General features: G+C 46.3%; 1 long non-coding RNA gene across 1 annotated transcript; it reads right to left on the bottom strand.

Moving 5' to 3' along the window:
• Window positions 1-1417: 1417 nt before the first annotated feature.
• Window positions 1418-9592, bottom strand: LOC128946545 (uncharacterized). Its single transcript, XR_008483969.1, has 3 exons — window positions 9471-9592; window positions 5095-5252; window positions 1418-1448 (listed from the first exon to the last, which is right to left on the bottom strand). It is a non-coding gene; the product is annotated as an uncharacterized LOC128946545 (long non-coding RNA).
• Between the last annotated feature and the right edge of the window lie 13168 nt (window positions 9593-22760).

Genomic DNA, 22760 nt, shown 5'->3' with positions numbered 1-22760 from the left:
CGGGCTCCCGCCTCCTGGGAGAGCCACGAGAATTTCTAAAACATGACAATTTCCACCCCGACATGAGGAAGTGCTGCTTCACACGTGGGTGGCAGAGCGCTGGGACAGCTGCGCAGGGAGGTCGTGGGGTCCCTCTCTGGGGACAGCCCAAACCCTCTCGTGTGTCACCTGCCCCAGGTGACCCTGCCTGGGCAAGGGGTGGTCTGGTGATCTCCAAAGGTCCCTGCCAACCTGGACAATTCTGTCATTGTGTGCCCTCCAGCCCCTGCGGCTGCTGACAAAATCTAAGAGCGATTCGATAAATTAAATCTGGATATTTTCTTTCCTACTCACAGCAGATAATTATCCTCCGCTATCAGCAGAGGGCATTGGCTCTGCAACTTCCCTGGAAAAAGGAAGAGGAGAGCACTGAAGTTACTCCAAGTATTTGTCATTGATTTTTAATTTTATAGAGACTCTGCAATTAGGGATCACCCAATGCAGGATGTGCAGCCCCGGGTGGGCTGGAGGCAGCTCGCAGTGTCACCCAGAGATGCACGCCAGCATCTCACCAAACCCGAGATGCTGACACACCTTTCATCCTGTGCTGCCCTTCTCCAGGCTGTCACACGTGTGCTGGGCAGGCTTTGCCTTCACAGCCAGCCCTCCACAAGCCTGGGACTATCGGTGTGCCCGGGAGGACAGGATGGGTCCCCATCCCTGGAATTTGGGGAAGGAGGAGGAAAAGAAATCCCTGCGAAGCACTAGATGGTGCTGCGAGCACACAGCACAATCTTTGCTCTTTCTGATCGCTCCTTCCAGGAGTTCTAGACCAAACCCCAGTGGTTCAGAGGCAGATCAGTGCGTTTGGTCCCCAGCTGGGGAAAAAATGGGGAGAAAACTCCATTCTGTGTCACTCACATTCTCTAAACAGACACATAATTCTCTCTCTCCCAGGATTTTTCCTGGAGAAACACAGAGCGAAGAAGAGAAAACAATTCTTGTCTCTGTTCACTGCTCCTGTTGTTTGGCACCTGTGGAATGGGTTATGGAGATTGTTTACCCAATGTGGTTTGTTAATTGGACACTGGTGAAAGTTGGTTTGAGTGATTAGCCAGTCACGCAAAGCTGTGTCCTGGCTGTCCCAGACAGTCATGGGTTTTTCTTTAGTATAGAATCTCTTTAGTATGTAATTATCTCTTTAGTATGTAATTTAGTATAGTATTAGTGTAATATAACGTAGCTTAATAAAGCAATTTTTCAGCCTTCTGAAACCGTGGAGTCAGAGCCCATTATTCCCAGTGCCTGCTTTTATTATACCATTCACCTGGAGAGTTCACCTGCATGACCTGGTGGGTGCCCCCTCACCCTGCCTGGCACCTTTACCAAGGGGTTTGCCCTGTTTGAAGGTGACCAGCAGGGAGGTGTGGAGTGGAATCCACCCCATTCTGCAGAACTGCAAGGGCATCCTGGAGGAAAGCAGATAAACAATTAAGGGTTATAAATAATAAGGCTAAAATTATAAATAAATAAATATTAAAAAATAATAAATACTAAATATTAAGGGCAATAAAAAGTTAAGAGTTGACAGGGAAGAGTTGTCCTGAGTGAAGTCAAGGGACTGTTTCACCCTCATCCTGCCTCTGTGAGGAGCTGACATAAGAAAGGCCAAACCACCACTGCGTGATCTTCCAAATATTTCCCAGCCTCGTGAGATTTGTGGCTCAGGGATTTCCTGCGTGCCATTACCCTGGGGGGAATTTTTCTTCCAAGGATTTGTCCAGTTCCTCTGAAAAAACTCTTTTGTTTATATGTTATTTATTTATAGTGTTTGAGCAAAAGAGCAATGACTGTTTGTTGGTGGGGCCACTTTCCCTCCTAAGAAAGGCAGCCCAAACCCCAAAATGCTGCTCTGCATCTTGCAGCCTGGACACTTGCAGAGGGTCTGTGAGATGTCATGGAGAGCTGTGCACAGACATTCACAGGCTTGCAAGCATGGAAACAAGCAAAGAAAGTGACTGCGACAAACGGCTGTTCTAAGCTTAACCCTTTTTTTCCAGTCATGAATTAACTACATTAACGCTAGTTCAAATGGGGTTTAGCGGATTTTCTTTTTTGAAAGGGATAGGTGGTTCTGCTCAAAAGGATCAGGCTCAAAGCTCTGCGTAATTAACCCTTTCAGCCTTATTTGAGAATTCCACAGGAGTTTGGCTACAACCAGTGTGTTGCTTTGAAACAGGAATGTCTAAATAGCAGGAATTACATTGTTATGGTTCTTCTTATGGCAGTATAATTTCCTCTGTAGGCTAAGTGTCATCCTGATTTGTGGTGTCAAGAGTTGCCAAATCATGTTAGTTGTTTCCATAAATGTATTGATCTCAACAGAGCTGCCTTGCTGTCTGTCTCCCCAAGTGTGACACATGGATCACAGCACATCCCTTCCTCTGTCCCCGGGCAGTGGGGACCAGGGAGTCAGTGCTAACACAAACAGAAACCAAGTTCTTTTACAAAACAGGGAATGCTTTGGCAGCAGCTGAGACAAGGGGCATCTGCAAGGCCACTTTTCTGGGGAATCATCACCCCTTTCAGAAAATCCAGTTCTTCCAGAGCCCTCATATTTAGCTGCTGGGTTTTACCAGAGCAAGGGCAGTTAAAGAGAGGAAGATCTTTGTGATCCGTCACATCCCTTTCTAACAATATACCCATCTCAGTGGAGTGATGACTGCTGGGATCCTGGGGATGATGAATGCTGCACCAAGGTGTGAAACCAATGGTTTGTTTGTCCTCTCTGTTACCCAAGCAGAACTCGTGGTTATCTATTGTATTTGCTGGGAATGTCCCAACAAAGCAGGAATTATGCTTCTGACTCCATGTTCTCAGAAGGCTAATTTATTACTTTATGATACTATATTATATTAAAGAATACTAAACTATACTAAAGAATACAGAAAGGATACTTACTGAATGCTAAAAAGATAATAAAAACTCGTGACTCTCTCCAGAGTCCTGACACAGCTTGGCCCCAATTGGCCAATGAGTGAAAACAACTCACACCAGAATCCAATGAAACAATCACCTGTGGGGAAACAATCTCCAAACACGTTCTAAACAAGCAAAACACAGGAGAAGCAAATGAGATAAGAATTGTTTTCCTTTTTCTCTGAGGCTTTTCAGCTTCCCAGGAGAAAAATCCTGGGTGAAGGGATTTTTTCAGAGAATGTGAATGCCACGGTTGTCCTCAGAGGTGTTTTGACTATCTCCATATACTGACACTGAGATGCCAGACTGGCTGCTGGTGCTTACAGAGCAGCACTAACCAGGAACACCAACCCATATCTCACACCTGCCAATGGGCTCCCACAGCTCCCTGTGCTGTGGACAGGAGGGCAGGTGAGGAAGGGGATGTAACCAAAAGGCCTGCTTTTCAGGCTTTATCATAATGTCAGGATATTAGGAATTTCCTACAGCCTCTGTTTCTGCAATCTCACCTCTAGGATGCCCCCAGCAATTTCTGTTCACAAGAGGCAAACTGGAGAAACTGGAGAACTCCAGAGGCACAGAAATGGTAAAGAAGAAAAGAATGGCCCAAGAAACCCCATCTCTGGCAGTTCTGAGTGTCTCAGGCTCTGAAATTCAGTGCCAAGCATTCAGGTGCCTGGCTTGTGACTTCAGGACACCACAAAGAATTACATTTTCTTTTCTGGGCCATTTTACATCAGATTCCTCTGAAAGGCAGAGGAAATAGGTCAAATAGGTCAAACTCTGGTACCAGGCAGATATAAGTTATCTCTTCAGTGTCACAGGACCAAATGCCTCCCCTCAGACTGTGCTGACAGAGCCCTGAGCACTGAATCTCCCAGACTGTCTTGCTTTGGGCTCCATTTCTGACATATGCCTGAGGTGTCTCCCTGCAAGATTTCCACCCTGCTAAGTGTCTCCAAAAGGGTGAGAAAATGTTGGACACACACAGGGAACACGATTGCTTACAGCCTGTGGGGGAGTCAGAACTGGTCTTGCTCAAGCCTGGGTTTGTTGCTGCAGGAGACTTTACATTATCTGGTATTTGATATCTGATAGCTCGAGAGTTTTGTAACAAAAACCCCTTCAGTGCTGGGTTATGCTGTCTGTATTGATGGCCCACTTTTCAATGCCACTGCACATAATCAGTGTGGCTGGGGTGGCCCTGTTTGCATCCAGGCTGGAGGCTGCAGGCAGCCACTGCTGTGGCTCAGCTGTGCCTCCTTGCTCATCCCATGGGCATCCCTGAGACTGCACCAGTCTCAGGGAAAGGGATGTGGGATCCTGCACCCCTCTTCTAACTGAGCATTCTACTGCCTTTTCTCTCCATGGAATAAATCAGAGGGCTCTCTGTCCTGTCTGGGGGTTCTAAAATATGTTTTGATTAGCTTAACAACTTCCCCTGGTTCCTCTCTCCTGGATGATCATTAACATCTGCAACCTCTTTGGCTGAATTTGGACTGTTCCTCCTGCAGGGCAGAGGTACCCAGAGCTGGCCTCCTCCTCAGTCCCCCTAAATAATTCTGCATTGCAGACCAACACAGAGGTCTGTGTGAAGCAGCTCTGATGGTTCCTCTCTTCTTTACAAAGGTCCCTTAAATAAACCTGCTCTGTCAGCTTTCCAGATGCCCAGGAAAGTAGATGTAGGAAGAGGAGGGGTTCAGAGAGGAGAAACAGCATTTGAGATTGCCTGGGAACATGACTGAGTAGCTTTCTCTCAGTAAATCCAGTGGTGTGACTGCATATCCTGAGTCTGGGGAAGATAATATTCCAAACCATTGGCACAGCCACAGCACTTGCCACAGTTGGTACCTGGGTGCTTGCCAGGCTTTGAGGTTATTCACCCTGGCATTATCCCTGTTTTACTGTCCCCATGTGGCAACCGAGACACAAATCACCATGCAATGAAATTAGAGAGTGGGAAATTAAAAAAGGGTAAAAGGAGATTTGTTCTCGTGGCAAGTTAATTAAACTAGAGCCTACAGCCAAAGGCAGATGTTGTGGCAAAGTAATGCTGAAAGGAATTGCTCAGAGTTCTCCTAATTGCAAATGTTAAAAGGGACATAAACCAGTGAGCTTTGGAGATAAAGTCCACACCTAATTTATGGTGACAGTGAGGAGTCATAACTCGGGGAAGAGATGATCTTCAGTCTCACCATGGCATTTCCTTCCCTTGAAATGCTCAGCCCAGTGAGCTGGAGACAGAGGAGCACTTGCTGCATGGGCAGCTGTAGTCCATTCTTGATTTCTGCTACCTGCCAACAAGAATAAGAAATCACACCTGAGGAAAAAGCAGAGTGTCCCAAACCCTGAGCTAATCCCACAGCCATTCAGTCAGCCTTTGGCAGAGCTTGTGAGAAAGATGGCAAACCCCCTCATGGGCTACCTGGCTACCTTTTTTGTGTGGATGCTGCTTGTTCTCCCAAGCACCACCTTTCCCCTTTGTGGTGCAGTTAATCCTCCTGCCCGTGTGCCTGCCACTTGTAAAAGGCTCTGCTGCCAGAGGAAGGAGGCAGCAGCTGCAGCACTGAAAGTGTTCAAGAGCAGAAACAAGGAGAGAGATTTGGAAAGTTCATGCTCAGAGATGCGTGTGTGTGCCAATCCCAAGCTGCAGCCTTGTGGAGGAGTTTAATTAAGGATGGCAGCTTCCCCTGCTGAAGCTGTAATCCCAAACACATGTTGTCCCCACACAGGCCCAAAGCCAGGCTCTGACTCCTGACCAGAGCATCCCAGGGCAGATGCCACATCCCTGGGGTGGCAGCTCCCTGCCCTACCTGTGCCATCAGTCTGGGCGTCCTCTGGCCCAGAAGAGCTCCAAAATACATATTGGGCAGCACAAGATACCAGCTGGAGGGTCTGTGTGTGGTTCCCAGTTTGGGTCCTAGAAAATGAATAAAGGAAAGCAAAACAGAGGAGCCAGAGGGCTAAAAGGGACAGAGTAGCCAATGAAACTCTCAGTAGCACTGTGCTATTGGGGTAAAGAAGAAAATGAGATTTCTGCAGTCCCGTGGGTGCTCTGTGGTAGACTGAGGCTGCACAGGCTCCTTGCAGAGGTACCACAGCCTCTGAAACAAATCCACCTTTGAAATGGGGATTTCTGACAGCATTCTGTTAAAGAGCAGTGAAACCGCACAGGGAACTGAAACATGTCCAGTTAGTGACCCACCAGTCCCAATGATTTATCCAAAATCTAAATCCCATCTGATTTTGATGGAGACAGACAGCTGAGACTTAGATTTCCCAATGAAAACAGCCCTGACTTTTCTTGCACCCACACTGGCTTCTTGTGTCAGGCAAAGCCCTGAGGCATTTGTTGGGTCCTCTGCAGCTCTGCAGCCCAGGTGAGCAGCAGGATGTTTTTTCTGGTCTTTGAGCATCCATTATGAGACTGATTCCAGTCATTCATGAAAAGCAACAAACGGGTGGCGACAGTGGAGGCTGCACCACCCCATAATTCACCTCCCTTGCCTTTTGCTGAGGAGGTTTCCTGTTACACCAGGCAGGGCTGTCATCATCACTCTCCTTGGAGGCTCTCTCTCATTCTCAGCTGCCTTCAGACAGAAATGTGTCCAGTCCCAGGAGCTGTGAATGCCCTCTTTCCTCAATTGCCAAAAATCTGCATGGTACTACTTGCCTATAGACCCCTGGGTTTAGCTAAGAGCTCAGCAGTGGCTACAATATTTGGAAGTACTAAATATTTCTACCTGAGTCATAACTTGCAAGAAAGTCAATCTAGCTCCTCTGTAACCCATTGCTTTCAGAAAACTCTGAGGTGCTTGTAAGTGCCACAATAAGGAGCACTGACCACTTACCTAATAAAATTTGCATTCTGAAGTATTTCTCAGCTCTATTACAACCCTCCAGCTTTATGTGAAGAAGTATCTCTGAGTGTGGATTGAATATTGGCAGTCTTCTTTTGAATTGTATATTCATGATGGGGAATCTCAGCTCTCCTTTGTGACTAATTACTGCTAGGGGATGTCCTGATTAAATGATAATTGTTTTCTTTGTCCTAATAAAAATGCACTTTCTAAGTGCATCTGATGCATTCACAAATATAAAAAATACTCAGTCCCTAATCTGATCCATTCACAAATATGCAAAATACTCAGTCTCCAATCCAGGTAGCTCTCATTTATTCAGGTTTCTGATTCTGAAGCCAAATGGATGGCACAGAGAGGAGAGGCTGGCAGCAGAGCCCAGGAGCCCTGAGTCTGCCCTCCTCATCCTGGAGAACAATGTCAACACTGAGGAACCACGCTCCAGTGTTGCTCTAATTAGAGCAAATAAGCTACAATCAGATTAATTTTATTTGCACTATGCAAATAAAACTATGCCTAAAACACAGCACAGAGCAAAAGCACACAGGGCTCTGGTAATAGATGGCAGAAAATAAAGCAAGCAATGATAAAAGCTCTTTGATAAACACATCAGCCTGGCCAAAGGCAACACATTTCAGAGGAAGATGTTTGTTTTCAGTAAACTCTCCAGCTACCAAGTGAACTTTACAGAGGATTAGCAGAGCTGGAAAACTGAGTCCTCTTTTCACCCAGAGAAAAGCTGTACAAGGGCAGTACAAGGCCAGTATTGCCACTGATAAAAAAATATTATTTGTGGGCACACTGACCTCTTGCTGGGGATGGGAGGGGATGGAGCTCTTTGCTGAGGTCCCAGGCAGGCACAGCTGGGGGTGCTGAGCGGGGGAACATCCCTGCTGAGACCGGGCACCAACCTGGGGAGGGCCTGGCACACATTCTGGCAGCTGCTGGCAGCTAATTTTAGACATAATCAACTTTCAATAACCTGCAGGGAGCTTAGATGTCCCTTGTCACAGACATCTTTTCATGAAAAATCCTTTCCTTAGGATTTTTCCTCCTGAGAAGCTGAGAAGCCTCAGGAACAAACTGTAAACAATGGTTATCTGCTGCTGTGGAATGCAACAGGTGCATCTGTGATTGGTCTCATAGCGTTGTTTGTAATTAATGGCCAATCACAGCTGGCTCGGACAGAGAGCTGAGCCACAAACCTTTGTTATCATTCTTTGCTATTCTATTCTTAGCTGGGCTTCTGGTGAAACCTTTTCTTCTATTCTTTTAGTGTAGTTTTAATGTAATATATATAATAAAATAATAAATCAAGCCTTCTGAAACATGGAGTCAACATTCTCATCTCTTCTCTCATCCAAGAACCCCTGTGAACACCATCACAGTCCCTGACTCCCCCCAGCACTGCTGGCCCTGGTGCAGGGCTGTGGAGGGAGATGCAGGGGACGAGCAGCTCTTGCCCTCTCGATGCCCTGGCTGCTGCAGAGAAATCACCTCTGGCATTTCCCAAAGTTTGCTGAGCAGCTCCTGCCTACAGGTGCTGTCTCATCCCTGCTTTAGCTCTGCCTGGACATGGGAGTCATTCTCACCTGCCCCAGGGCCAGCTTTGGCAGAGGCCTCGTTGCTATTCTCAGCCTCCTGCGCTGATGCCACGCTCTACAGTTTCACTTCACAATCTGCCTTTGGAAAGGGCTGCCCTCCTTTGCAGTGCCAGCTAACTGCAGGCACCAGCAATCATCAATTTCACTGAAGAACCAGCAAATCAATGGCCTCTGGGAGAGATCCTGGAGTCCTGTGGTCTTCCCTCTACCGAGGCTGCAAGTGTGGCTGCTGATTTGTTGTTCTGTGCCTGCCTGTGCCAGTGCCTGCTCATTAAGTGAGACCCACCATCGTTACTGCTGATGGCAAGGAATGCTCACACCCCCCACGGAACTGAGAGCCTCTAGGAATAAATGGGATGTGATCATTTTCATTATCTCCTTTTCAAACATCATGAGTTCAATGACCAAAACCAGCAGGGAATGTGGATCAAGGAACTTGCATTTCCTAGCCAAGGGAAAGCATATCAAAATCAATTAACTAGGGCATGAAATAGTTGTGGCTCTCCCAAAGGAAAATACTGTTTAGCTTAATTGTTCTGCAACTAGTGTTAATGAGTTATCATGACTCATATTTCTATTTACATCCCCAGGAATGAAAATGGGCCAGAGTGTGCCACTGTATGCATCTCAGGACAAAGCAGAAAAAAGGAAAATAAATGTATAGGAACACTTTGGTTTCTACCAGCTTTCATGTGGCACAGCTTTCATACTGCTTCTCAATTTTTGGCTGTCTGACACCTCAGAGGTCAGAGCTTCTGAGGTGTCAGGAAAGCTCTGAGTGAACTTTCAGCTGCTGAAACAGGCCCTAGTCCTGATGCAGCAATGTTTCTGAGCTTGCTCAAGTCTGCTCTGCCTGTCTGGAGTCAAACATACACTTAACAAGTCTGTTGGCTCCTCAAACCTGACACCCAGCACATATTTCCTTCCCAGCTGTGCATCACACACTGTTTATCAAGGTAACTCCAGCACCCAAAAGTGTGAGCATCAGCAGGAGAACAGACTGGCTGCAGCTCTGTAGATACTCCAGAGCACAGATCCCCTTACTCACAGCTCCTTAAGGGTTCCTGTTTCATGGACATCACTCTCATGATCCCACATTGCTGCCATCAGGTGACCAAAGCAGGCAGCCAAATCCAGAGCTGCCCTTGAGATCTGAGCACAGTGACAGGATTGCAGCCTTTATTCTGGATTTGGCTTTGATTTATCACACCTGCCAGTCCTCAAGGGGATCTGCATTCCTCAGGGGATCAGCACTTAACATCACTTATCAAATCCACCTGGAAGGACAAAGGGACATCTCAGTCATGACCACCACAAAGCGTTGGGGCACTTAGAGGGTTTTTCAAAAGGAATTTGGAGAATTGATTTGGAAACCCGTCTGGAGAGGTTTCCCTTTGGCTCCTCCCAGTGACAAACCTGGTCTGAATTCATTGATCTGTGCAAAGCTGTGAGCCATGTTTGACTCTCAGATCAAACATGATTTTTGTACATTTTTGATCCTCAGTGAACCAATGATCTGAGCCAGCAGCTCAGACTCACTCAGCAGGAGTCACAATATCTGAACTCTCAGTCTGGATATGCATCCTGCAACTCTGCCCATCTTTTTGTTTTTCATGTGACACAAACTCTGTTAATTGGGAGTGTTTAGAGAAGATGGAGCCAGACCCTTTGGAGAAGTATACAGCAGAAGAATGACTGGTGATAGATTTGAAACAAAAAGAGAGGTTGTGGTTTTGATAGGAGGAAAAAAGGATTACCATGAGTGTGATGAAGTCAATTGAACAGAGAGGCTGTGAGATCTCCATCCTTGGAGATAATTCAAAATTCAGCTGAATGAGGCCCTAAGCACCCTGCTGCTGCTGGACTAGATTTGAGCAGAGCCCAGCAGTGGACCCTTTCCATTCACCCCAGCCTGTGACTCTGTTATGAAGCCTCTTAGCAGCACATGGAAAAAATGTAATAATTTCCACTTTTTTTTTTTTTTTAATGGAGCAGCAATTTTTGTACTCCTGGTGAAGAACTGAGGGGGTAATATGGCATTTGATATGCCACCAAGGAGAAAGAGACATAAACGACATATAAGCCTAGAGATCAAATCCTCTCAGTAGCTGAGCACATGCATTGAGCTTAATGGAATTTGAGGCTGTCCATCATTTTGTAATACCAGTTTTTAGGAAAGAGAACCAACATGAGGTCCTCTTCACACTAATGTGCATGGCAAAATGTCCAGCAGGCTCAGTGAATGCAAGCAGGGTGGATGCCTCAATTTTCAAGCTCAGCACATGCATAGTGGTGGAGTCTGACAAAGATGTGTGTAAAGTGCTTCACCCCATCCCTTTTTGTAGCTAAAACCAGAAAGCCCAAAGGTGCACAGAGGTGGCATTTCCTGAAGGGAAGCTGAAATTGCATCCATTTCCCTTCACTTTTCTCCTGGTGGCCTCAGTTCTGGGTGGCTTTTCTGACTTCCAGTGACTTTTGCAGAAAAACCCATTTTCACTCTGGGCTTCAAAACCTGCTCAAACTTTTCTTCTTCGTGAGCAAAGACACAAACACCAGCTTGTCTCTCTTCTGTCAAGGAACATGCAGTGCCAGACGTGAAGCATCAGATTCTTTATTCTCAATTGAGGCTAATTAGTGTAATTAGAAAAGAAAATCCACCGGGTATTTGAAACAGAAATTGCCTGAACTGAGAATCAGAGCAGCATTCCGTGAAGGAACTGGACTGCCTGATACAACCCCAGAAATTCCCAAATGCTTCTTTGGACATCTCCTCCTTGGGTGAGGAAGAAAGCCCATTGAAAGCAGCTTCTTCAGCTTGCTTTACAAGCAGCAAAACTCCAGTCTTCTAGGAACTTCCAAAGAAACCCCCACACTTGCAGAAAGCTTGGTTCTGCCCTTCTGAGCCTGACCCCTGCCCTGATGCTCTTGTAAAAACCACCTAGCACTTGTTTTAAAATTTTAAAAGTTTAACAGTAATAAAATGGTTATAAAAATAGTAATACAAATTAGAGCAATAAGAATTTGTACAATCAGAGTTAGGACAATAAAAAAGTAAAGAATGACAAATGTTTGGATGCTTTCCTCTTGAAAGCATGGTCACTTAAAAAGGATTAACTCTTAAAGCAAAGGCCTGCTGCATATTCAAATATCTCATATATGATTCAAAAATTCTTTTCAAACAAAGGGTATTTTCTGGTTATTGTCAACTTCCCCCACTCACCTTGTAAATCATGGTCAGATTCCATGGAGTCTGCAAGGAGACTGGGTCTTCCCAATAAGGAGGCAATAATTCTTCTCTTTGGGATCTCAGTGTTTTGTTGCTGCTATCTCTGTGCAAAGAATTTCTTGATTATCTCATCTCTTTCTTGAGCTAGTTAAAAAGCATCTTGCATAGCATAGTTTCTATTTTAACATTATGTTATAACCTAAAACTATATTTAACACACTACTTGAGAAAATTAACACAGCATAACTTTCTAACATAACACATATAATATTAATTTTAATATTTGAAAAAAACCAATCATATAATATACATTTTTCACACTCTACCTATGGGTGATGTGCTCTGTGGGTAATCAAAGCACCACTGGTTGCATCCAAACAAGAGCTCCTACTTCTCCAGCTGGTGAATCTTGTCCACAAAACTGAGTTCCAGTACAGCATTCTTCCTATGGCAGATGCAATGCTTTTGGGAGTGAGAAATTATCACCTCTGGCTTTTAGAAGCAGGGGTTTTGGTGTTGGTCATATGAAGAGCAAGATGCTGTAGAGAAACATGGCAGCAGATAAGGAAGAAGATAAATAGGAGGAGGGTGGAAAGGAACAGAAGAGAAACACAGAAAAAAGAGAACCATGAAGGACAATGTAAGATCCAGAACTGGGCTGCAGAGCAACACTTCCCCACATCCTAGACATAAATTTGAGTCTGGAGTTCAGGCTCCAGTACTTCCTTGAGTTCGGAGAGATCCTCAAGATCTGAGACTTGCATTTATGGCTGGTGGCTGGTTTTACAGCAGGCCAAAACAAGCTCCACATCCCACTGCAACCTGACTGTGGAGAAAGATGCCTGTCAGACCAGTGTCCTGGATTGCCAAGAAAATTGTATTCTATTTGCCATCTCATTGAATGTCACTGCATGACTGATAAGAACGACAGCATCCCATTGGGAGATGCTCCACCCAGGGGGAGGAGCCAAGCATTCCTGCCTGGATATAATCTGGAGATTCTGGAACACCAGCACAGCTTCTCCACTGGATTCCACAGAGGAGCAGCAGCTGCCTTTTCTTCCACTGGATCTTCAGAGGAAGAATACATCCTTCTCTACAGGATCCCTGCTCCAGCAGAACCATACCTGACACTCCAGGAGGGCTGCAGCCACAATTCCAATGGGACTGCTGCCAACACCCTGACCCACAGGGTGTCAGGTTGGGTTCTGACTCTGTCAGTGTTGCTCTACTTTACTGCATTGTTTATTTTATCTTTTTATTTTCCTCCTTAATAAAGAACTGTGATTCCTTCTCCCATATTTTTGCCTGAGAGCCCCTTAATTTCAAATTTATAACAATTCAGAGGGAGGGGCTTTACATTTTCCATTTTAGGGGAGGCTCCTGCCTTCCTTAGCAGACTCCTGTCTTTCCAAACCAAGACACCCAGACAGAAAGCTTTTGGCCTGGACACAATTCCTCTCTTATATGCTCAGATATTCTTTTTTTTTTGGTGACATGAAGCTAAATTCCCTTGCTTAATGGTAAAGATCAAATGGATTTGTACTGAACAGAAGGGAGAGGTATTGCATAAGGACTTGTTCCTGTGTTCTTTGATTAGCCTGCCTATTAGCCTTTATCTCAGACTCTTGGAAACACCAGCTTTCTATCAAAAGGAAATGTCACTACTTTAACTAATATACATTTTTATTTCCTTTGCAAGAAGCTCTAATTAACTTCTTTTTTTTCTCAGTTCAGCACAGCTTTAAAAAGAATATTTAATGTCAGGCATTAAAGTTTCCATATTGGCTTGCAAAGGGAATCTTGACTCACAGAGATTCTCAGCAAGAGAAATAAAAGGCAGACTATGCCTCCCTTTCCTGCCCTGCAGAAGAAAGGATTTGAACCCATTCCACAGGTGATTTTATAACTGAAAGGAGCTTTTTCCATCCAGTCCTTCCTGAAAAACTCCAAGTGATGGGAGAGCTGCCTCCAGCACTCACAACCTCCATCATCCTCATGCTCCTCTCAAAGAAATGCTGAATCTGCCAGGCCTGTGGCTCTCCCCTGTCCAAAGTCAGGGAAAACTGCCAAATGCATGCGATCAATGTTTTACATTTTTCCCCAGCTAAATAATTCTCCAGCTTTACAGATCAAGCAAGAGGCATTAAAATTGCATTGCAGCACTGAATGTCAGGCCCTCTGAAACAGAGGGCTTAAAATTGTAACAAATCTGTTGAACACTTGTTTAATTTTGTGTGTCTGCTTAAACTCCTCGACTGCAGACTTCAAGAGCAAGCACATGCTTTGAGAAAAAGCAACTCCAGTATTTGCAGAAAAAGCAGCTCCAGTATTGCAGAATCAGGACCATCTGAGGCACTGTTCCTATTCCACAGCAGTCCATGTAATCTCCAGATCTGAGCCATCTCCTGCCACACCATGGCAGCCTGATGGCTGATGTAAGACCTGTTTGAGAAACATTCTTCTTAACTACTATTAGGGTTATTATTAACATCACAATACAGTTTATAGGAAGGCACAGGACTGCCACATGGCAGGAAAGTCAAAAGGGCTTTTTTGAGGATTACATTCAACAGCAAGATGGGAATAGATCCCACTCACCTACTGATTATCTTGTCCACCTCCACCTTAGTGAGGGAAAGGTCTGAGGTTGTGAGCTGAAAGAAGCTGTAGTAATGCAAAGCACTACCAGGAGCCAGGCAGTACAGCTGAATAGTCAAGTTTTTGTCAGAATGGGGGCACACAAATGTTAACAGGAATCCCCAAGGCCATATCCCTTTCCCAAGCCTGCCTCAGTGTGAACTGGTACTGTGAAGTGTGAAGATTTCCATCTCAGTTAACTTTTTTTTTTTTTTTTTAACACAGCAAACACTGCTTTTATCTAGGGGAATATCTGGTAATCTACTAAACCATTTTACTGCCTGTGGAAGGAACATTTGAATACAGCTAATTGCTAAAAATAGCCCCATTTTCAGCAGCAGAGGAGCTGGCAGTTTTTTCAAGCCACATTAAAAATACTGCCTGAGTGTGACTTCAGCAGACATGCTGCTGCTGCCAGAGTGAGTGGGGCTGCCTTGGCCCTGCTTGGGATTTCCTCCAACACATCACACAGCTCCTGGGTCCCAGGGTGAGCTACCAGGTCTGAAAACGTGACTGCAGTGGCAGCCATGAACCTCATCCTGCCTGTGGCTGCCTCTGTGCAGATCTGCATGTTTCCCACTCCCAGGATGTGAAAAATGCACATTTTATATTGGCTTTTTGCAAATATTAAACTGAATATTATATGTGTTTTGTTAGAATCAGTGCCAGGCTGTGTTGGGACTCTGGAAGGGGTCACGAGTTTTCATTAGTATCTTGTTAAGCCATCTGCCTGTATCCTTTCAAAAAAATTAATATAATATAATATAATATAATATAATATAATATAATATAATATAATATAATGTTTATAATAAATTAGCCTTCTAAGAACATGGAGTCAGATTCATCACTCTTTCCTGTCACAGAGAACCCTGGAAATACCACACCAGGGACCAAAGCCTCCCCTCTGACCCTGCACAAAGGCTGAGCTCCAGTGTTGTAGGCACATCACACCATGAAGATAAGCCTGGCCTAGGAGCAATATCTTCTTATTGAAATATTCTTGAAATATTCCTATTCCTTGCACTGTTCCCAGAAAGTCCAACACAGTCTGCCTGGTAAACTTTCTCACATTAGTTGAAATGACACACTGATCACTAATTAAACCTAATGATGGTTGTTGCTGCTAGCTGAATGCAGCAGCTGCCCAGCCTGGGTGCTGCAGGAGCACAGACAGTCCCTGCTCCTGCCTCAAGGACTGCTCCTCCTGATTTAATACACAAAACCACCAGGATTTAAACATTAAAGCTCAGCAGATTAATTCAGTGGTGTTACACTGAGAGTGTAGAGCAGGCAAAGATCATCTCTGCCTCCCCATTGCTGCACAGTGGCTGCTCTCACTCTCTCCCTCCACACTCTGGCAGGGAAGCAGCCTTTCCTTTTCTGGTCATATCCCAGACACATGGCAGTGGTGCCAGGAATGTGACATTCCCACTGCTGCCACATGGATGCAAAACGTTTTGTAAACGGGTTTGGGCTGACCAGCTTCCTTAGCCCCATAGAGCCAAGAGTACAGGCATATCTGGGACAGGATAAAAGCGTCCCAGCTCAGCTGGGGCTGGCAGGGCTCAGGAGCACTGCCATGTGCTTCAGGGCACAGGCAGATGAGCTTCCTCCCAAAATAACACACATGCATCATCACGCGTGCACACGTTGGGCAGCTCACCGTGTTTCCCCTCAGCTGAGATTTGTTTTGTCCATGTTGCCAAAATTCCTTCTCCCTAAAAAATACCCATCCTTTCCAAGCCCATCCCATGTGCTGGGATGTGTCCTGGGTGCCAGGGCAGCCTGGCAGGGAGCAGCACCAGCAGAGCTCTGTCCCTGTCACTCCAGCATTGCCTCTCTGCACACATCTGGGAGGGTCAGGTTCTGCTTGCTGAACTCCACACTGCACCCTCACAAAGCATCTTCCTTAGCCAATGCAAAGAAATGTGACGATTAGAGAAGATTCCATTAATAAATTAACACATTCCATCAAAGCACCTCAAAGCATTTCTGTCAACACACACACTTCATCCATCCCCCACCAGCTGAGCCAGGCAGAAACCAACAGGTTCTCCTTGGCAAAGAGGGAAACTGGAGCCAGGAGCCCCCTGCATGCCAGGGACAGAAATCAGGACCCCCCAAGCCTCTGTCCCTTGCCCCAGGCCCTGGCTGAGCTTCCCCCTGGTGACAAATCAGCTGCACCCGTGCTACGGGAGATGACAATGTTATATAAGAGGGAAGGAGCAGGATTCTGGGTGTGGGGGAGAAAGATCTCCTGGGGAGAGGGGACATTTTGCATCAATCACTCCCTCCCCCACAGCCACCCACCAGCTGCAGGGATTTTTCAAAGCGCTAAAGATGATGCTGTTTGGTACATCTTAATCAGTTTCTTACTTACCCCGTGGAATTGTGGTAGAAACGTTGCTTTAAAAAAATTAAATAAATAAATGTAGAGGCACAGCAATTTGGGGCTTTGTAACCTGCAAAGGAGCAACGCTTTTGTGCAGCCTGGCCACTTCAGACACCTCAGCTTCTGCCTGATATCTCATCTCACCCTGCTGGACAATAGCTGAGTCAAGCACTGGGGCTGCCCTTGAAGAGTGCAAAGTGAAGCAGAAAAGCCTGGGAAAGAGCCCTGGTAAGGGGAAATGGGGTACTGAAATACACACTTTGCTAAAGGAGGGGAGGAAAACCAAACTCTGCCCAAGAAGGAAGAGAGCATGCTGGAAATGGGCAATAGGAATGGTGCTCTGATCCCAGTTTGACACTCTAGAAAAATCCTTCGTGCTGCAGGTGAATTTGTCTCGTTTAAAAGAACACTGGAGATGTTTGTCCCTGTTCTCATTTTCCTCTCAAACATTCAAATATTTGTTTTTCTGTCCTGAGCCATGCCCATGGAGAGAAGGAAGGGCAGGTGCTGAGGCAGCTCTCTGGGCCAGAAGGGAGCAGCACCCAGGGCCTGCTGCTGTCACAGTGGCCATGGTCAATTCTGCATAAACCAGCAGCCTTTGGGCTTCTGCTCCTCTTTGTCTGTGTTAGAGCTGTGCCTGAAAAGCCCTGTCCCCAGAGGGGAGAACACCAAGGGATAGAAGAGGACTAGAGAAGCTGAAATCACAGAGGGAAGTCTGGCCTGCTGCAGCAGTCCCTTCTGGGCCGTAAATCATCTCTAATTTTAACAAAATGCCCGAATCTGACAGGCATGAAACACAACATCATCCAGGCTAGCTGTGGAGCCACAAAAATATACTTAATTTCTCACGTTCCTTGGACAACCATAAGAATTAAAGAAATACCCAAACTGTTGCAGACATCTTTTATAAAAAATCCTTTCCTTAGGATTTTTTCTCCTGAGAAGCTGGGAGGCCTCAGGAACAAAATGTAAACATTGATTATCTGCTGCTGTGAAATGCAACAGGTGCATCTGTGATTGGTCTCATAGAGTTGTTTCTAATTAATGGCCAATCACAGTCAGCTGGCTCAGACAGACAGTCCGAGCCACAAACCTTTGTTATCATTCCTTCCCATTCTATTCTTAGCTGGCCTTCTGAGGAAATCCTTTCTTCTATTCTTTTAGTATAGTTTTAATATAATATATATCATAAAATAATAAATCAGCCTTCTGAAACATGGAGTCAGATCCTCGTCTCTTCCCTCAACCTGGGACCCCTGTGAACACCACCACAATGTGGGACTACCTCTGGGCACCTCAAAGTTCTGCTTGCCCACCTGAGCTGCTGTGGCATGGCTGGCTGATTCCCATAACCCCTGTGGGCAGTGGTGTGAGCAATAAAAGAGGGATCTCACCCTGACAAACACCTCCCTGGGAGCCAGAACCAGGTCTGTGTAGCTCTGCAGGCTCTCAGGTGTGACCCATGGGGCTGAGCCCACCCTGCAGGCTCAGCTGTGTTCCTGCAGCAGGCACCAACCTGATGCCAGGCTCTGGCCCCAGCACAAGTCCAAGCTTCCAGCATCTCCTCCCCTTTGCCAAATGTGCTGAGAGGGGAGGAAGCAGGCTCAGCAACAGGCTCAGCCCATCTGCTCCTTGTGCTTTGGTGCTGCAAAACTAAGAAAACATCCTCCCAGCCCCTGCCAGCAGCACAGAGCAAAGGGGAGGCACTGAGGGGTGGAACACGGGGGTGCCAGCCCTGCTAATGCAGAGGGGAGGCTTCCTGACCCATGGAAGAGAAAAGGCGTCAGCCTGGAGCAACATCAGAAAGTCTTCTCAGATTCCTCTGACAGCACAAACACCAGAGCAAGAGCCAGGCACAGACCTCATGATTTAAGCTCTGTGGCAGAATTTGTGGCTTGAGAGCAGCAGCTGACTGAAGGGAGTGGGAGCTGCAAGGCAGGGGCTGGACACAGGGATGGAGAGGAGCTTCTCTTCCTGCCATTCCCAGACAGAAATGTGCCATTGACAGGTCAGGAAACCTCTCCCAAGGACCCTCAGCTTCAACATGTACCTCTCCTCCTGTCACAGGCACCTCTTGATGCCCCAGCCAGGTGTGGGGAGAGAAGCAGAGGTCCAAGTGCCCTGTTCCTCTGAGAGGCAGCAAAGAGAACACAAAAACAGAGCAGGAAAACCTCCCAGGCCATGCCAAGGCAGAGTGAGGAGCCAGGGCAGCAAGGAGGCAGCAGCTCTGTGCAGGAGAGGGGCTCCAGGGGCAGGACACACCACAGGGCTCATTTCATCCTCCTCCAGTGGCTGCTGAGTGCTTTGTGCTAGTGCTGTGGTTTCGCCAATGTGGAAGGAAGCTGGACTGTGACTGCGTTCACAGGGGTCCTATGTTGAAGGAAGAGAAGAGGATCTGACTCCATATTTCAGAAGGCTTGATTTCTTATTTTATCATATCTACTACATTAAAACTATACTAAAAGAATAGAAGAAAAGGTTTCATCTCGGAAGGCCAGCTAAGAATAGAATAGGAAAGAATGATAACAAAGGTTTGTGGCTCAGGCTCTCTGTCCGAGTCAACTGACTGGGATTGGCCATTAATTATAAACATCCAACATGGGCCAATCACAGATGCACCTGTTGCATTCCACAGCAGCAGATAATCAATGTTTACATTTTGTTTCTGAGGCCTCTCAGCTTCTCAGGAGGAAAAATCCTAAGGAAAGGATTTTTCATAAAAGACGTCTGTGACACTGGACTGCTCTGCATGTTGGTGCTGTGGTTTTGCCAGTGTGGAAGGATGCTGGACTGCTCTGCCCTCTCAGCCATCACAGAGCAGCACAGCACTCCTCCCAGCAGCTCAGCTCTTCTGCCTTTCCCCCCACATCTGCTCTGCTCCCCCACCCTGCCAGGCACTGAGCTGTTATTAATGGACTTGAAAATCCGCCCAGAAAATCTCCCAGCCCAGATTTTGCCTGCCCTTTGCCCTTTTTGCTGATTAACTTCAAAAAGCCTTCTGAGAAACCTGCAGCTGCTGAAATGCACATCTTGCACAGCAAGATGAAATCTGTCTTTCCTTCTTTTTTTTTTTAGCAGCAATTGCTTGCTTTTAGTAAATGGAAGAGTAATCTAGAAAATGCTTGACTACTAGGCCCACTCTTCCTTAGCATATCAGTTTACACTGCACAGAAAGCTGTTATTAACTGATAATAATTCAGTTAATATCAAGTGCCTGAGATCTTGCAGAACAGTTGCCAGCAAATGGGCAAAAGCAAGTCTAATTTATCCATCTGGTGCAGGGAGCATAAAAGGGAAAGTTGCCTTTGCTACGAGACAGAGGAGGCTGCAAGCCAGACAGAAAAAGGAAAGAAAATATCCTGACACTTCTGTCCAGCTGGAGAGACCTTTTGTGCTTGGGCTGGTAAGAAAATGGCTGAAAGGAACACATAACTTGGGAAAGCATGCTTAAAGGTCAAATAAAACTTTGCCTAAAAGAAATCTTGAACCTTAAATCAGATTCTGATTAGCACTGGCTGAAGGCTGACATGAAGTTCTAATACATGGGGATTCTCAAATGCCCACAGCTCACCACCTCTCCTGCACTAATCAATCTCTCCTTGATATGAAGCCAAGGCCAGGCCACTGGATATTTGATATTCTGTTCCAAAGTATCCCCTGGATCAGAAGGAAGCCCTGGAGGCCCTTCAGTTGCACTGCTAGTGCTGTGTGCTCTGTTTTATGGGCAGGCCTCACCTCCCTGCTCTGCCTGCACTTGGATTTTATTTCCTTTCCCCCTCCAGGCTTGTGGGAGCACAGAGTTTATAACACAGAACTGTTCTGCTTCTGGCCAAAGCCAGCAGCACAGAGGGCAGCTGTAGGCTGCTCTGTCTTTAGGCTGTATTGATTAAGCTACAATCTGTGTAGGAAGGGGAAAAAATTCATTTGGTGAAAGCACCTGAAGGGCTCCTGGAAGGCTCTGATGGGGTCAGGGCTCGAGCACTGCAGGGAGAAACTGGAGCAGTGCTACCCTTCACTCTCGACAGGGTAAGTTGAGCCTTTCAATGCCAAGAGGAGGAGCCTGGTGGTGTCAGTCTTCACCTGAAATACCTCAGTTGGATGTCTTGGATGGGATGAGTCCCCATGGAGACCCTTACACCAAGCATGTGTTTCCCAAGGCACCTTTCCCTGGCAGTGTTGTCCAAGGCACCATTCCCTGGCAGTGTTTTCCATGGTGAGCACCCTGCAAGTGCTTGGTTCGCCCTCCCCACAGGCCAATCCTTGTTCCCCAGGTTTATCTGACCCTACAGTGTTCCCTCTGCTGCTTAAGGAGTGTCCCCTCAGCAGTGCCATGTCAGCCTGGTGCCCAGATGATAAGCCCCCACATCAGGAGGCTGCTGGGGTAAAACAGGGGGGTACAGGGTGAGGCAGTGGGGAACACAGACAGCAGTCAGCTCTCCTAATCCTGGTTCTCATGTGTCCTGGATTGCAAGGCAATGTGTATTCTATTTGCCATCTCTTAGAGGTGGGGCAGTTGTCTTCTGTTAATTGGGCAGTTTTCCTTATCTCTTCCATAAACCAATCCTCCCTCCAGAGAGATATCTGCTGTTAAAGGGCCATTGAGTGTCCCTGCATGGCTGACAAAATGCCATCATCTCATTGGGAGAAGCTCCACCCAGGGGGAGGAGCCAAGAATTCCTGCCTGGATATAATCTGAAGATTCTGGAACACCAGCACAGCTTCTCCACTGGATTCCACAGAGCAGCTGCCTCTTCTTCCACTGGATCTTCAGAGGAAGACTACACCTTTCTACAGGATCCCTGCTCCAACAGAGCCACCCCTGAGCCTGCAGGAGGGCTGCAGCCACAGTTCCAATGGGACTGCTACCAATACCCTGACCCACAGGGTGTCAGGTTGGGTTCTGACTCTGTCAGTGTTGTTCTAGTGCACTGCATTGTTTATTTTATCTTTTTATTTTCTTCCCTAATAAAGAACTGTGATTCCTGCTCCCATATTTTTGCCTGAGAGCCCCTTAATTTCAAATTTATAAAAATTCAGAGAGAGGGGGTTTACATTTTCCATTTCAATGGAGGTTCCTACCTTCCTTAGCAGACACCTGTCTTTCCAAACCAAGACATCATGCTGTGTAGCTGCTCTTACAGGACAAATGTTTTGCATTCACTGCCTCTCTATGCCTCACTCACTTTTTCTTTCAATTTCCAGCAACCCTGACTGCTGTTCTACCCCAGAATGACTCCCTTTACTCTCACTAGAGAACAAATTTAGTGCATATTTCTTAAAACAGGAGACCTCCACCGAGGGCTGTCTGCTGAGCCCTGGCTGTGCTGGCCCCATCCCCATCCCTCAGGCACCTCCAGTGCTTGCTCCCCAGCAGCTGGGGCACCTCCTCAAAGCCACCACTGCCACTTACCATGGCCCAAGTGCCACTCCATTGCCTCAGATCCACCCAGATATCCCTCTAAATTCCTTAGGAAGGAGTCCATGTGAAATTCATTGGAAATTTTGCAGTTCAAAAATTAACAACAGACAAGCCCAAACCAACAAACAAAATCCTCAATCTCCCATTTGTCATTTTTTTAGGGTCCCTGGCAGTGCAGCATCAGGCTGGAGCTTTGTCATCCTGTTTCCTTTCACAAGCTGACAAAATGCCCCAAACTGTCGCAGACATCTTTTATGGAAAATCCTTTCCTTAGGATTTTTCTTCCTGAGAAGCTGGGAGGCCTCAGGAACAAAATGTAAACATTGATTATCTGCTGCTGTGGAATGCAAGAGGTGCATCTGTGATTGGCTCATGTTGAATGTTTGTAATTAATGGCAAATCACAGTCAGCAGGCTCAGACAGAGAGAGCTGAGCCACAAACCTTTGTTATCATTCTTTCCTATTCTATTCTTAGCTGGCCTTCTGATGAAATCCTTTCTTCTATTCTTTTAGTATAGTTTGAATGTAATATATATAATAAAATAATAAATCAGCCTTCTGAAACATGGAGTCAGATCCTCATCTCTTCCCTCATCCTGGGACCCCTGTGAACACGGTCACACCAAACCTCCCTGTACCTGAAAAGACCTGCCCTTGT

The sequence above is a fragment of the Melozone crissalis genome, unplaced genomic scaffold, assembly GCF_028551555.1.
Source record: "Melozone crissalis strain CALT ecotype California unplaced genomic scaffold, PUWL_Pcris_2 ptg000081l_1, whole genome shotgun sequence".
NCBI lineage: Eukaryota > Metazoa > Chordata > Aves > Passeriformes > Passerellidae > Melozone > Melozone crissalis.
The sequence above is the reverse complement of the archived record's forward strand: the minus strand, read 5'-3'. Positions and strand labels throughout refer to the sequence as shown.